Raw genomic sequence first — 12,434 nt, 5'->3', positions numbered from 1 at the left:
GTAAACTAACATGCTTCTCTCCATGATATTCTATCGTCAATATGTTTTTTTTTATTTCGCGCAAACCTACACGAGGGCTATCTGCGCTAGCTGTCCCTAATTTAGCAGTGTAAAACTAGAGGGAAGGCAGCTAGTCATCACCACCTACCGCCAACTCTCGGGCTACTCTTTTTACAAACGAATAGTGGGATTGACCGCCCATTATAACGCCCCCACGGCTGGGAGGGCGAGCATGTTTGGTGAGAACGGGATTCCAGCCCGTCCACCGTCATGGCCGGTTACTTCTGTTCTGTAAAACGATAATCAGTGTAAATCAGACTGTAAATCTTCATAGAACTGTAGTTAGTTTTTATTGGAATATCGAAACTGAATTACACCATACCAGTTATGTAAAGAAATATACCCAATTTTTACTTGAACACTTTGGTCAAAAAATAGTGCACATAAATAATCCATAGCTTGAAACCTGGACCACACACACACAAAAAAAAAATCCAATAAAATCCATTTCAGACTAAACAAATGCAACTTTCACAAAACAATAAACGGTAAACACAATACAAAGTTAATGAACTTGTTATAGACAATTAACCGTCAAATTGTGCTTGTAGTTAATGAAAGATTTTATTATTGTCCTACAATCTGGTTAGTTTATAGTAAAAACACGGTTGTCTAGAATGCGACTTTTCACACTTGCTTTCGTGTAACAATATTAATATGAGCCAATAAAATTCAAATTTTAATAAAAAAAGGCATTCTTCGTCAGTTCCTACTGATCTTAATTCGCAAAATAAATTTAAAAATAATAAATTAAAGGAAAGGATTTTTTAATGGAAATAATTAATTTTATTTTTTTGAGTAATTATTGTTGACCAAGATATTCGCTTTTGCTCTGTATTAAATACAATATTTTCCCAAAATAATCAGAAAGCGTTTGATGTGATTTAGTAATGATATTTTTACTCCACTTATACGTAGTACACATTTTGAAATGAAAGAAACTTTTAATTTTTTGTTTCCACAGTAACTACGAGCATTTTAATTGATTGGCTAAGACTTTCAAGAAAAACATTTGTAATATATCGCTAAAAAAAAAAAAAGAAAAAAAGCAAGAACTCAAACACCACATTGCAGTCGGTCACATTACGGAAATGACCAGTACATTTAGGCTTAACTTTCGATCGGTCACATTACGGAAATTACATTTAGGCTTAACTTTCGATAAGACGTTTGTAGAAGACGTGCTATGGTTTGATTGTGAAATTCAAAGCAAACACCATTTTAACTGTAAAGAAGAAAAACTGTGGCTACAACAAGAAAATTTTACTTCTTAGAAACAACACTGATTTCAATATTTCGTAATGTATATTCATTTCTAGATTAACAACAGAAACTTTAAAATTACAAATTGTTACGTGTCAATAAAAATTAATTAAGTATTTAAGAAAAGGAGGCGTAAAATCTATAAATATTAAACGACGATAAATTAAGAGAATACAATTATATCGGTTAAGTGACGTCTTCTATAAAAGCACGTGATTAACAATTTCTTAGTTTTACAAAATACTTAAAAAAACAAAAGAAAACAATGAAATTTAGGTAAGATAATACATGTTTTCAAAGAACTTCGAAAAACTTTTGACCACATATACTTTGGATCGAATCGAACCTTTTAGAATATACAAGGCATTGACAATACGATGTCACTGTTTCTGTAAACATGAAACATATTAAGAAATAAAAATTGTTACGTAACCTTTTGACAAAGATTCTGCAAGTTTGTAGGTTTACACTAATGAGGAATGAGAAATGTTTAGAGGATAATTATTATGTTGAGGATCGAAAAAAAAAAAAAAATTGCCAGGAAAAAACACAGATGGCTCTGTTAGCTTATTTATACTCGTGACATTTTAAAGTTATTTTAGGTGAGAGGGGGCATACGATATTTCATTAGAATGCGATGAATGAGACAGTCATTTTTTACGAAAGGACGTGATTCAAAAGCTATTTTAAACAAATTATTTATGACTTCAACATACATATTCCGCAACATCCTGTTTATCAAAACATCCGCACAGCACGTTCTAATTTTATGAAAATATTATGCACATTAGCATTTAATGAATATAGTTGTATACTAATATTTAAATGTGAACTTTGACACTGATATTTAATTAAATGCTGGAAATATTACGTCATAATCATCACTCTGATCTACTTGTGTGACATTAGTAAAATGTAGCTTCTGTGTGTGTTTCAGCCTCAAGCTACTAGGGCGATATATATATATATAACCTTAAGCGATTTCACGTAGTTAATAATTATTTTTGTATTAATACCGAGAACTTTTGTTCTCTCGTATGTTAACTTAAGTTTTAGAGTACAGTACACGCAGACTTCTGCTAAGATTCACCCCAGTAACTCACGATTTGATACTTTTAAATTACATTTAAAACGTTTACTAGATTCACTCATCTTTTGCAAGTGTTAAATTTAAGAAATCTGATAAATAGTACAGATTTAGAAATAAAGAAAACTGTGATAGTAATTTGGGTTTCGGACACTGGGAATCGAGTTCGAATTCGTGCGATATTGCAAACTATTACCTGCACTTTAAGCTGTTAGACCATTATAAGAGAACGACATTGCTAGGAGTTTATGGCGTTCGACTCATAATCTGAGGGTCGAGGGTTCAAATCCCCGTCACACCAAACATGCTCGCCATTTCAGACGTGGGGACGTTATATTGTAGTGATCAATCCCACTAAGTTTGTAAAAGAGCAGCTCAAGAGTGGTGGTGGGTGGTGATGACCAGCTGCCTTCCCTCTAGTCTTACACTGCTAAATTAGGGACGACTAGCGCGGATAGCCCTCGTGTAGGTTTGTGCGAAGTTCAAAAACAAACATACAAGCATTATGAGAATGGATGGTACGTAGCAGGATGCTTCTGATTTGCTGCTATTTTATTCCGGCCAGTATTTCAAAAATAGAGACAGTGGTAGATTGTCTTATTAGCTTTACCAAAAATATACCAAATAAAGTAGAACGTGATTGTCATGTGATCTCAAAATCATCTTCTTCCAAACACGTGAAAATTAAAATGTATAGTGAAAATATTTTTCACTGAGCTGTTGTAATCAGTACATCAGAGACCTAGTTTTAATTTTCAGTTATGCTGTTTACTTTGGATAATTGCTTGCGTAACATCGGTTGTTAATACATATATTTTTTCACAGGTATAGACAGTGGCGGCAGTGACTGGGGTATTTACCTCCAGAATTTGTTCTCCCCCCCCAATTAAATCCTACATACACAGAAGTATAATGTATACAAGAAAAGACATTCACACACTTGTGTGAAACAATTCATTCACACGCTTGTGTGAAACAACGACCTACAATAATAGGTATTCTCTTTAACCCTACTTTTCTCTATACTAATGGTACTATTGTACCAGATAATTATTTATTTAGTTAAATAATGTTTGAAAGCAGATTATTCATTAATCTTCTTTTAAAAGCACTCATTGTCAACTCGCCCCTTCCCAAAACAAGAAGAACAAAGCACTTTTTGGAAGCCCAGTTTCGGCTCAGTGTAACTTAGCATGCTCAATTTTGGGGAATAATAAGTCGCTTTAAAGCTGCACGCGAATATAAAGGTGTATTGTGTTTCTAATTTTTTTAAAAAACTTATTGCCACATGATTAATACCGACTTTAGGTAAAATTTTGTAAAGAGAAACAAACAGATTATTCTGGAAATTTGAAATAATCAGTGAATTTACAAAGTTGTTGTTGTTGTTTTGAGTTAAGCACAAAGCTACACAATGGGCTATTTGTGCTCTGCACACCACGGGTATCGAAACCCGGTTTTTTGCATTGAAGGTCCGCAGACGTACCGCTGAGCCACTGCTAATTGCAAATTACGTTTTGATTTAACAAGGACAAAAATGTTAAGTCATTTTTTTTCATGTGTGATATCTTATTTCGCTCTTCAAATTTTCCTCGAAAAGTTAGTGCAAGGATCCGCGAACAAAATCTTGGTCTGCTTGGTATAATGCAAGTTTTAAGATGTCTACGTAAGGAGGTTTGATTTTGAATTTCGCGCTAGCCGTCCTTAAGTTAGCAATGTAAGACTATAGGAAAGGCAGCTAGTGATCATCACCCACCGCCAACTGTTGGGCTACTCTTTTACCAACGAGTAGTGGGATTGATAGAACTTTATAACTCCCCTGACTGAAAGGGCGAGTATGTTTGGTGAGATGGTGGATTCGAGCCCGCGACCCTAAAATTACGATTCCAGCGCCCTAACCACCTGGCCATGTCAGACCACGTGAGGAAGTTTGGTTTGGTTATTTCAGAGCGAAGCCACGTCAGGCTTATCAGTCCTGTCCACCGCGAGGTAACTGAATCCCAGGTTTCAGTTTGTATGCCCATAGACCTACTGCTCTCTCACAGGGAAACTCTGAGCAGGAATCAAGTATAATTTCCTGCACTTTTTTACAAATATTTATGTTAGAGAGAAATGAAGTGTCATGTGGTACTAACTGGAAATATTTGGCTTGAAGAACAAAAAAACATTCTCCAATTTCATTTAAAATTTCCTTGGAAGGAGAAGGAAAATATTTCTACTTGAATATGCAGAGGAATATTTTTTCCTCAAGAGAAGAAGAAACTTATTTTCTCTTCAAAAGGTGCAAGACCACAAAATTAGCATCAGACAGAAATATCGCGAACAGGAAAATAATTAATTTTTTTTTCCGATAACTGCAAAATAAATTACCATTGGCGAGTTAAATCGTCGTTTTATTTTCACTTCATCATCTTAGCGTTAATTAACCAATATTTATTAACTTTCACTTCAGTATTCTAGTGTTAACCAACCACCATTTATCAAAAACTTGTGAAAAAAACGTGTGATGAAATTAAGGCTAAGAAAATTTATGTATGAGGAAATACGCCATCTTTCTTCGCCTCACAATAGAAGATGAACTACATATCGTGCAAGAACATCAGTTGTTTTCATGCAAACTCGCTAAAGATAACGAAGTAACACATAGAGAAAACACTAAACTTCACATGAACTATATATAATTCTGTAATGCGTTGAGATACACGTTTCTTTTTAAGTTCAAGTTAAATACTCTTACATTGTGATCTAATTAATTTCTATATTAGTAAAGTAGTGAACTTGCTAGGAAACATTGAAAAATAATAAATTGTGAATTTCAACGATAAAATTTTCTTTTTTTTAATCCTATATACATATATGATCTTTATCATAAAAGAAGGGATGGTAGATAGTTCAATATATTTTTAAAACGCCTAGCGGAAAAAATTCGAAGCCGATATTAATTTGAAACTGCGATATTTTTATACCTAAACAATTTGAACGTTTTAAAGGCTTAACATCAATATAATAAGCCCACAGATATTTCCTTTGGAGAGTAACTGCGTACAAGGGCAAAGAATACAGCCTGTGTGAATTAGATGTGGTTACAGGTGCACGAAAATTTAGAAACTTTAGTTCTAGTTTTAGTCCATAACACAATCCAGTATTTTAAAGTCGATTGATAGACTTTGATCTTTATACTTGCATTAGTTCAGATTAACTCTTCCTTTCAGTATTTCTCTTTCTCAACAGAGCTTCATCGAAAAGAAGCTTTCAGTACTTATTAGAACTAAAGGTCTTTCTAGTTACAATCTACATCAATTTTACAATACAGGTTATACAGGTTTGATTTGTCGACTGACGTACCCGACTGATCAATTCCAGATTCAATTAAGCTAAATCCAGTCTCTGGTTTGTTTGTTTCGAGGAATGAAGGCCACTGTCAAGGACTTTATAATATAAACTCATTTAGATGTGTATAATCAATTATATAACATCGATTTAGGATAATATTATTTGTGTCTTTTTGATGCAGTATCTTTCACTTGAAAGTTTTAAAAATACACATACTTTCAAATTGAAGCTATGCAACTGAATAGATAATGTGCACATATGCCATTTGCGGGTGCGAGGCCTTAATTGGTTAAATATATATATATATATATAGTGTCCCGTATTATCACACGACATTGCTGCATAGGCTAACATGTTTACTATTGAGAACCACAAGATGCAAATCGAAGCAACAAACTGAGCATTGATTCATCAATAATGAACCTAAAAATGCAGTCCTCAGCATCTATAAATAAACTTTCTTGTGTTTTACATAGCACATATTTCCTTTATTTGTACATCAAAACGGATCGTTAAAAGTTTGCATGTGATTGTACATTTGCATCTGAGGACAACGCTGGTAACATTCGTATTTGGTGTAACACAACTGATATGGTTCATGAAAAAAGTATGCTTTCAAATGATCAAGATGCTAGGATGAGATCAACACAATCACCGGCGTTTGTCAGAATCCCCACAGCTTGTTCATGTGTGACCCCCTCGAGACACTGGTCATTCACAGTAAGGGTCTGGTCCCCTCGTCGAAGCTGCCCCTTTTCAGCTGCTGCTCCTTCCACAACTATTCTTTTCACACAGATCGGCAGATCTCCATGAGAACTTCCAAAGCCTCCCACTATACTGAAGCCTAAACCTTTTGGCCCTCGTAGAAGTCGAACGGTTTTGTGGTCGTAAAAACTACAAGGAAATGTAGACAGTAATTAAATATTTAAAGAATAGAAATAAAGTTAATTAACTTTAGCAAATATTTGTCCACTTAATAATTCTTATACTCTTATCAATTTATAGAAAAATCATGTAAGATAGTAAGAAAAATACCCCATTCACGAGACACAAGTAACAAACGAATTTAATTCATAAGAATTACTTGTAGCTTCTACTGAACACAAGCGATATTGTTGAAATGTTGGTAACTGTTTTTGATAAAACTTCAGAAGAATGCACAAAAATTGTAGCATGTACACACACACACACACACACATACATACATACATAAAGATACAAATCAAAATATCTGTTAGATATACAGGACTATGCCAGTTAAATCTGATATGAAAGTTATAATGTGTTAAATTTAATATTTTTAGAAGCGATAATGTATCCCAGGTTTGCTTATGTAACTGTTTACGAATCATTTGTTCTGTAGTTCAGTTGTCTACTTGTAAACGCACGTTATTCGAGTCACCTGAATTTTTTATTTTATTTTAAGCGTGTATTGTTACATTATAACGTCTCGTAGTCTGTAGAAAGTTCTTTGTTCGTTTTGTTTGTTTGTAGTTAAGCATAATGCTAAACAATGAGCTATCTGTGGTCTGCTCACCACGAGTATCGAAACCTGGTTTCTGACGTTGTAATTCCACAGACATATCACTGTGTCACTGGGGGTATAGATGATTAAAATGTTCTAGGCCTTAATCGTGCAATATATATATATCTAGGTGATCAAGTTAGTGCATGTAAGTGAATTAGTGAAAGTAAAAATAAAAACACTGAAACTAGACTGCGTGATTGTGATTTTAGTCATAAAAAACATATAGTGGCGATTTCTAAAGTGAAATTATCAGAACTTTTAGTATAATAACAGAAATAGAAAAGAATAAATTGTCTTATCAAATAGCGTTCTAAAGTAATTAAACCAACTTCTGTGGACTTTGACGACAAAGACAATTATTTAAAACTCTGGATACAGTTGTGATAACAAATAGTGTAACAATTTTTTTGTATATGTGTTTAACTTCTTTTGAATATATTATTTTGAAACAAGTGGATTGTGTGCTGTTTAATTATTGTTGAAATTTATCGCCAATAAGTCAAATACATCTATTGTAAAGAGTTCTGTCCTACATAAAATCTGACAACATCTAATGATTTAGTCCTGTCAACTTATAAAACATAACACAATCTTGGTACTTAGCAGTGAAATGTTGTATAAATCTAAACAGTAGAATTTTCTAGTGCAAAATTTCTTCAGTTTTAGATTTTTAAAGAAAGCGTGAATACAACGATAAAATAATAAGTGCTTTCATAAAACTAATAGTCCTGACCATCGTAAGCAACAAAACTAAGTGAAACATCCTAAACTCTCACTAAGAAGACTAACGATTTGAAAATCCTAGAAGTAAATGTATAAATCCAGTTCTCAAGAATTACAAAGTATCTGTTAAAAAAATAATATTACCAAATTCTAGTGATTAAAATTACTTCACGTTTGAAGCTGTTGGCACTTGGTGAAACTCCATGTTTACAGAATTAAGGGAAGAAACGACGATACTTTTATGAGTAAAAATCCATAGTAATTATAAATGAAATATATTTAAAGCATTCAATTGCCTTATCTTCCTTAATTCAGCAATTATTTCTATTTACAGACGTCTCAAAATATAATCGTTTATGCGAAAAATTAAACGTTTCTATGACTCATTTGTATCAACTTTCGTAAAGTGCTTTACTCACTGATTCAATTTGTTATTTATGTTTTTATCTTCCATTTTTCCCACCTAGTTTTAAATTATATTACCTTATATGTTTAGTGTAAATTGTTATGCAGAGAATTATTCAGTGATACGAAGACATAAAAAAAATGACCCAAAACAGCAGACATATTGACAGTAATTACTCTAATTGACCACATTATTATGATTCCACTTAATATTGGCTACAGGACCTCCTGTGGCAGCAATGATAGGCCTAACAGTCTTCACGAGATGCTAAAGACGTCTTGTTCGATTGTAGCTTGTTTCTAGAGAAGTATGGTCTGAAAATTTCCTGATAGAGATTGTCAGATTAGAAATGTGGTCTATATCCAGTTCACAAGGGTTAAGAAATCAGAAGTATGGTCTGCATCTAGTTCACAAAGGTTATCAGACGAGAAATATCGTCTACATCTTGTTTACAAAGGTCACTATATCGTTAACTTTAGAGATACGCTCGACACATTCACAGTCTGACTAAGATTCAGTGCCGTGTTGATCAAGAACGAAGGCAGAAATCTCTATTATGTTCTTTAAACCACTTTCCGACGATAAGAACATGGTAAATTGTTGTATTGTCGTCTTGGAAGAGTGAGTTACTGTTCAGTAGTGTGGAATCAGTAACATAATTCAGATTACGTTATATAACTTCTGTCTGGAAAACATTCCATGGCCTATTGTACCACTTCTTGCACTATGTTAACAACATAAGTAGAGTCAAGTACTTGTGGTTTTTTTATGACTGTCATTTAATATGTAACGCGATTAAACCGACTGCACAATACACAATTCCAGCTAGTCCTCAGCCTGTAGATCACATCGTACATTTCACAGATTAGAGACCACATCACATCACATACCTCCAGTTGGCCATTATCCACAGACTGTAAACCACAACACAAGTTCCAGCTAGTTATTGTTCATATAACAAGTAATCGTTGTTAAAAATAAATAACAGTGTGTTATTAATTCTTACCATAAAACTCTGATTTGTAAATAACTTAAATGAAATTGATAATAGTTAATATTTATTTAGTAAATCTACTTCATGCCATTAAAGTCGATGTACATGAAAGTTGGTAATATAAATAGCGCTTAACCCACTGACACGTATTTCGTATCTCAGCCAGCACCAGATATGGCATCTGCATTGTCCTCAGTGTTACTGACAAGTTCATAAAATTACATACCATCGAAGTCTTGTTTTGTTCTTGTATCAAATAAGAGAGATTTTGAGATTGGTTACAACCTGCCAATGTATAACAAACATGTATGGTAGATCGTAATAAAGCGGTCAGTCAGTGTAATATGTTGCTTTCGTTATTAAAATGTAAAACAGCACAAATATAACAAACCTGTAAATAAATATTCGTCTTAAAACAAACCAATTTACCCCTTTCTTAAAGTGAGAACTGAATTTCATTGATTCGTTTCATAAGTCAACAGTACCCAGTCACTCACAGCATTTGAATTCCTTTTAATATTAACTTTGCACTCGTAATGTTCTCAATATTTAGCAGTTTAGAATAAAATAATTTATTTAGTTCTGAGGTTTTTTAAGTGTTAAGCTAGTGTAGTTTACAAACTGGCTACAGTTATTAACACTAATAAAACTTACATTTTACAACACGTGTTGTGAAAAACAAAAGTTTTATGACACTGAAGGGTTTAATAACACAGAGTTAAAGACTTCACGTGACTTATGTTACTTTACAAGCCACCAGGTGTGCATCCGGGATATACAAGGAAGCGGACAATGAGAGATACTACACGAAAATGAAAAACAAATACTGTGATTACTTACCTTCACTTTCGTTTTCTAGTGCAGGGGAGAAAGAAAAAATAAAAGAGGTGAAGGTAGTTCAGAAAATTGAAAACGTTCATGAACTGATATAAAGTATACACAACTGGTATGACAAAATAAAGCTTAACTATACTACTAAATAAGTTTAAAACTCGTATATATTTATTCTACGGTATTAAGTGTACATTAGTTTTACTGCTTCAATATTCTACGAGATAACATTCGAAACAAAACTGGAGTACTAATAATAATGGTAAAAAAAAAGGTACTTGGTTATATGGAACATTTTATATTGTTATGACATGAAGCAACATTACAGGGAATAATTTAATACCATATTTAAGTAAAATAACGTAGAATTTTCATGAGGTGTAAACTTGTTGAAGGAAAAAGCATATCTCGATCGCATTTTTGTATACATATAAAAGGGCAACTTTTTTTGTTTCTATTATTAGATTTTTCAAGGAAACACATCAAGACATAACACCTGTTATAGAAGATCCCAGCTTAAGACTGAACAATGTATGAAAATAGAGACATTTTGATGTTGCATGACAGTTTAATTAAAACTTTTCATTTTCAGATTACATGACCGAATATGTTACAATAATGTCTCATACTGACTTTAATATTACTACACTTAAAGACAACACTATCGCGCGTAACTAATGATTTGTAATAATACTTATCTGTATTTTGTTTTAGCTCGAAAAGAAACGTTGTTGAGCTAAAGTAGAATGTGTTAAATTATCTTATGGAGTCAGAGAAGGAACATTATCTCCTTGAAAAAGCTTACAGAAGTCGATTTAAATTTCTGAAAATAATGAAATATTATGCAGTTACGTGGTAAAAACCTATTTTGTTTTTTACCCTTTCAATGGTTCGAATGTTGATGCGTACATAATTTACTTTATAGCGATATAGTTTGGTAGTATTCAGATGTTGGAACAAGACGTATGATAAACTTACGGGTCAGATGTGTCGTTCCGTTTTACGTCACGCCGGCGAGCACCACCTTTTAATCTTCCAACTTTCATATTGACTCTCCCTGTGGTCGTCTGCGGAAAAACAAACAAACATACAAATCTCTTCTTCTTTTTTTTTTCAGTCCGGTTTAAAAAAAAAATCAACACATTCGGTATAAACCTTCATCATTCTTGTAAATAACCTTCATTTGGGGTCTAAAAAAAATAAGTTTGTAATATCCGTTAAACCCACCACGTTCTTGGCGGTGCTTTCGTTTGTGACCTGGCATGACCACGTGGTTTGGGCGCTCGACTCGTAATCTTAGGGTTGCGGGTTTGAATCCCCGTCACACCTAACATGTTCGCTTTTTCAGCTGTGGGGGTGCCATAATTCGACGGTCACTCCCACTATTCGTTGGTAAAAGAGTAGTCCCAGAGTTAACGGAAGAAGTGATGACGCTGCCTTCCCTCTAATCTTACACTACTAAATTATGGACGGATAGCGCAGAAAGCCATCGTGTAGATTTGCATGAAATGTTTAAACAAACAAACAAGCTTTCGTTTGTTTGTATTCTAACGCAGAGTTGCACATATGTCATCTATCTGTGCTGTGTTTTCGTGGGATTCGAGCCCCAAATTCTAAGACTTGAAAGCCTCATACCTGCCGTTGAAACACTAACAACCAAATAGGGAGAGAGGAGAGGAATCCTGTCGCGGTAGTTTATTGTATTTCTTCTCTATGTTAAAAACAGGCTACATATTATATTAAGTAAAAACACATAAAAGTGACAAGTATCAGTTGGGAGTCCAAAATACAAACCGCTAGCAGCGATGGAACCCAACTGTTGGCCTTCTTACTTTGTCATGTTAACAGCAATTACTTTGTAATAATTCCGGTTATTTCTGTTACATTCAATATTATTTGCTCTGCCAAATAGAGAGGGGTCAAAAGATTTATTTGGTCCATGGTTCAAGCTCAAGGAAGGCCTCACATTTATTGTTTTTTTTTGTTATTTTTAATTTCGCAACTTGCTTTTATGTGCCTTCCAATCAGATAAAAATGTGACACACTGTCAGCTTAGCGTTGCAAATTATATATAAAAATTAAATATTCAAATTATGTCCAACTTTTCTTTTAGATAATTATATTTATGTTTCACCATATTTAATTTTGATTATAACCAGGGAGAGCTGTTTAGTGTGATGAGGATTTGAACCCACGAACCGCAGAGCAC

The 12,434-nt window shown here is 33.6% G+C and overlaps 1 pseudogene across 1 annotated transcript in view; it reads right to left on the bottom strand.

Moving 5' to 3' along the window:
* Positions 1 to 325: 325 nt before the first annotated feature.
* LOC143245107 (uncharacterized) overlaps positions 326 to 12,434 on the bottom strand; it is a 158,019-nt pseudogene continuing 145,910 nt past the window's right edge. Inside the window, exons 21-22 of the transcript XR_013025470.1 lie at positions 11,204 to 11,292; positions 326 to 6,637 (exon numbers count right to left, since the gene is read on the bottom strand). The product of XR_013025470.1 is annotated as an uncharacterized LOC143245107 (transcript). The remainder of the gene's footprint in view (positions 6,638 to 11,203; positions 11,293 to 12,434) is intronic.

Source organism: Tachypleus tridentatus, chromosome 2 (assembly GCF_004210375.1).
Source record: "Tachypleus tridentatus isolate NWPU-2018 chromosome 2, ASM421037v1, whole genome shotgun sequence".
Taxonomy (NCBI): Eukaryota; Metazoa; Arthropoda; class Merostomata; order Xiphosura; family Limulidae; genus Tachypleus; species Tachypleus tridentatus.
Note: the sequence above shows the minus strand (reverse complement) of the source record. Positions and strands in the feature narration are given on the sequence as shown.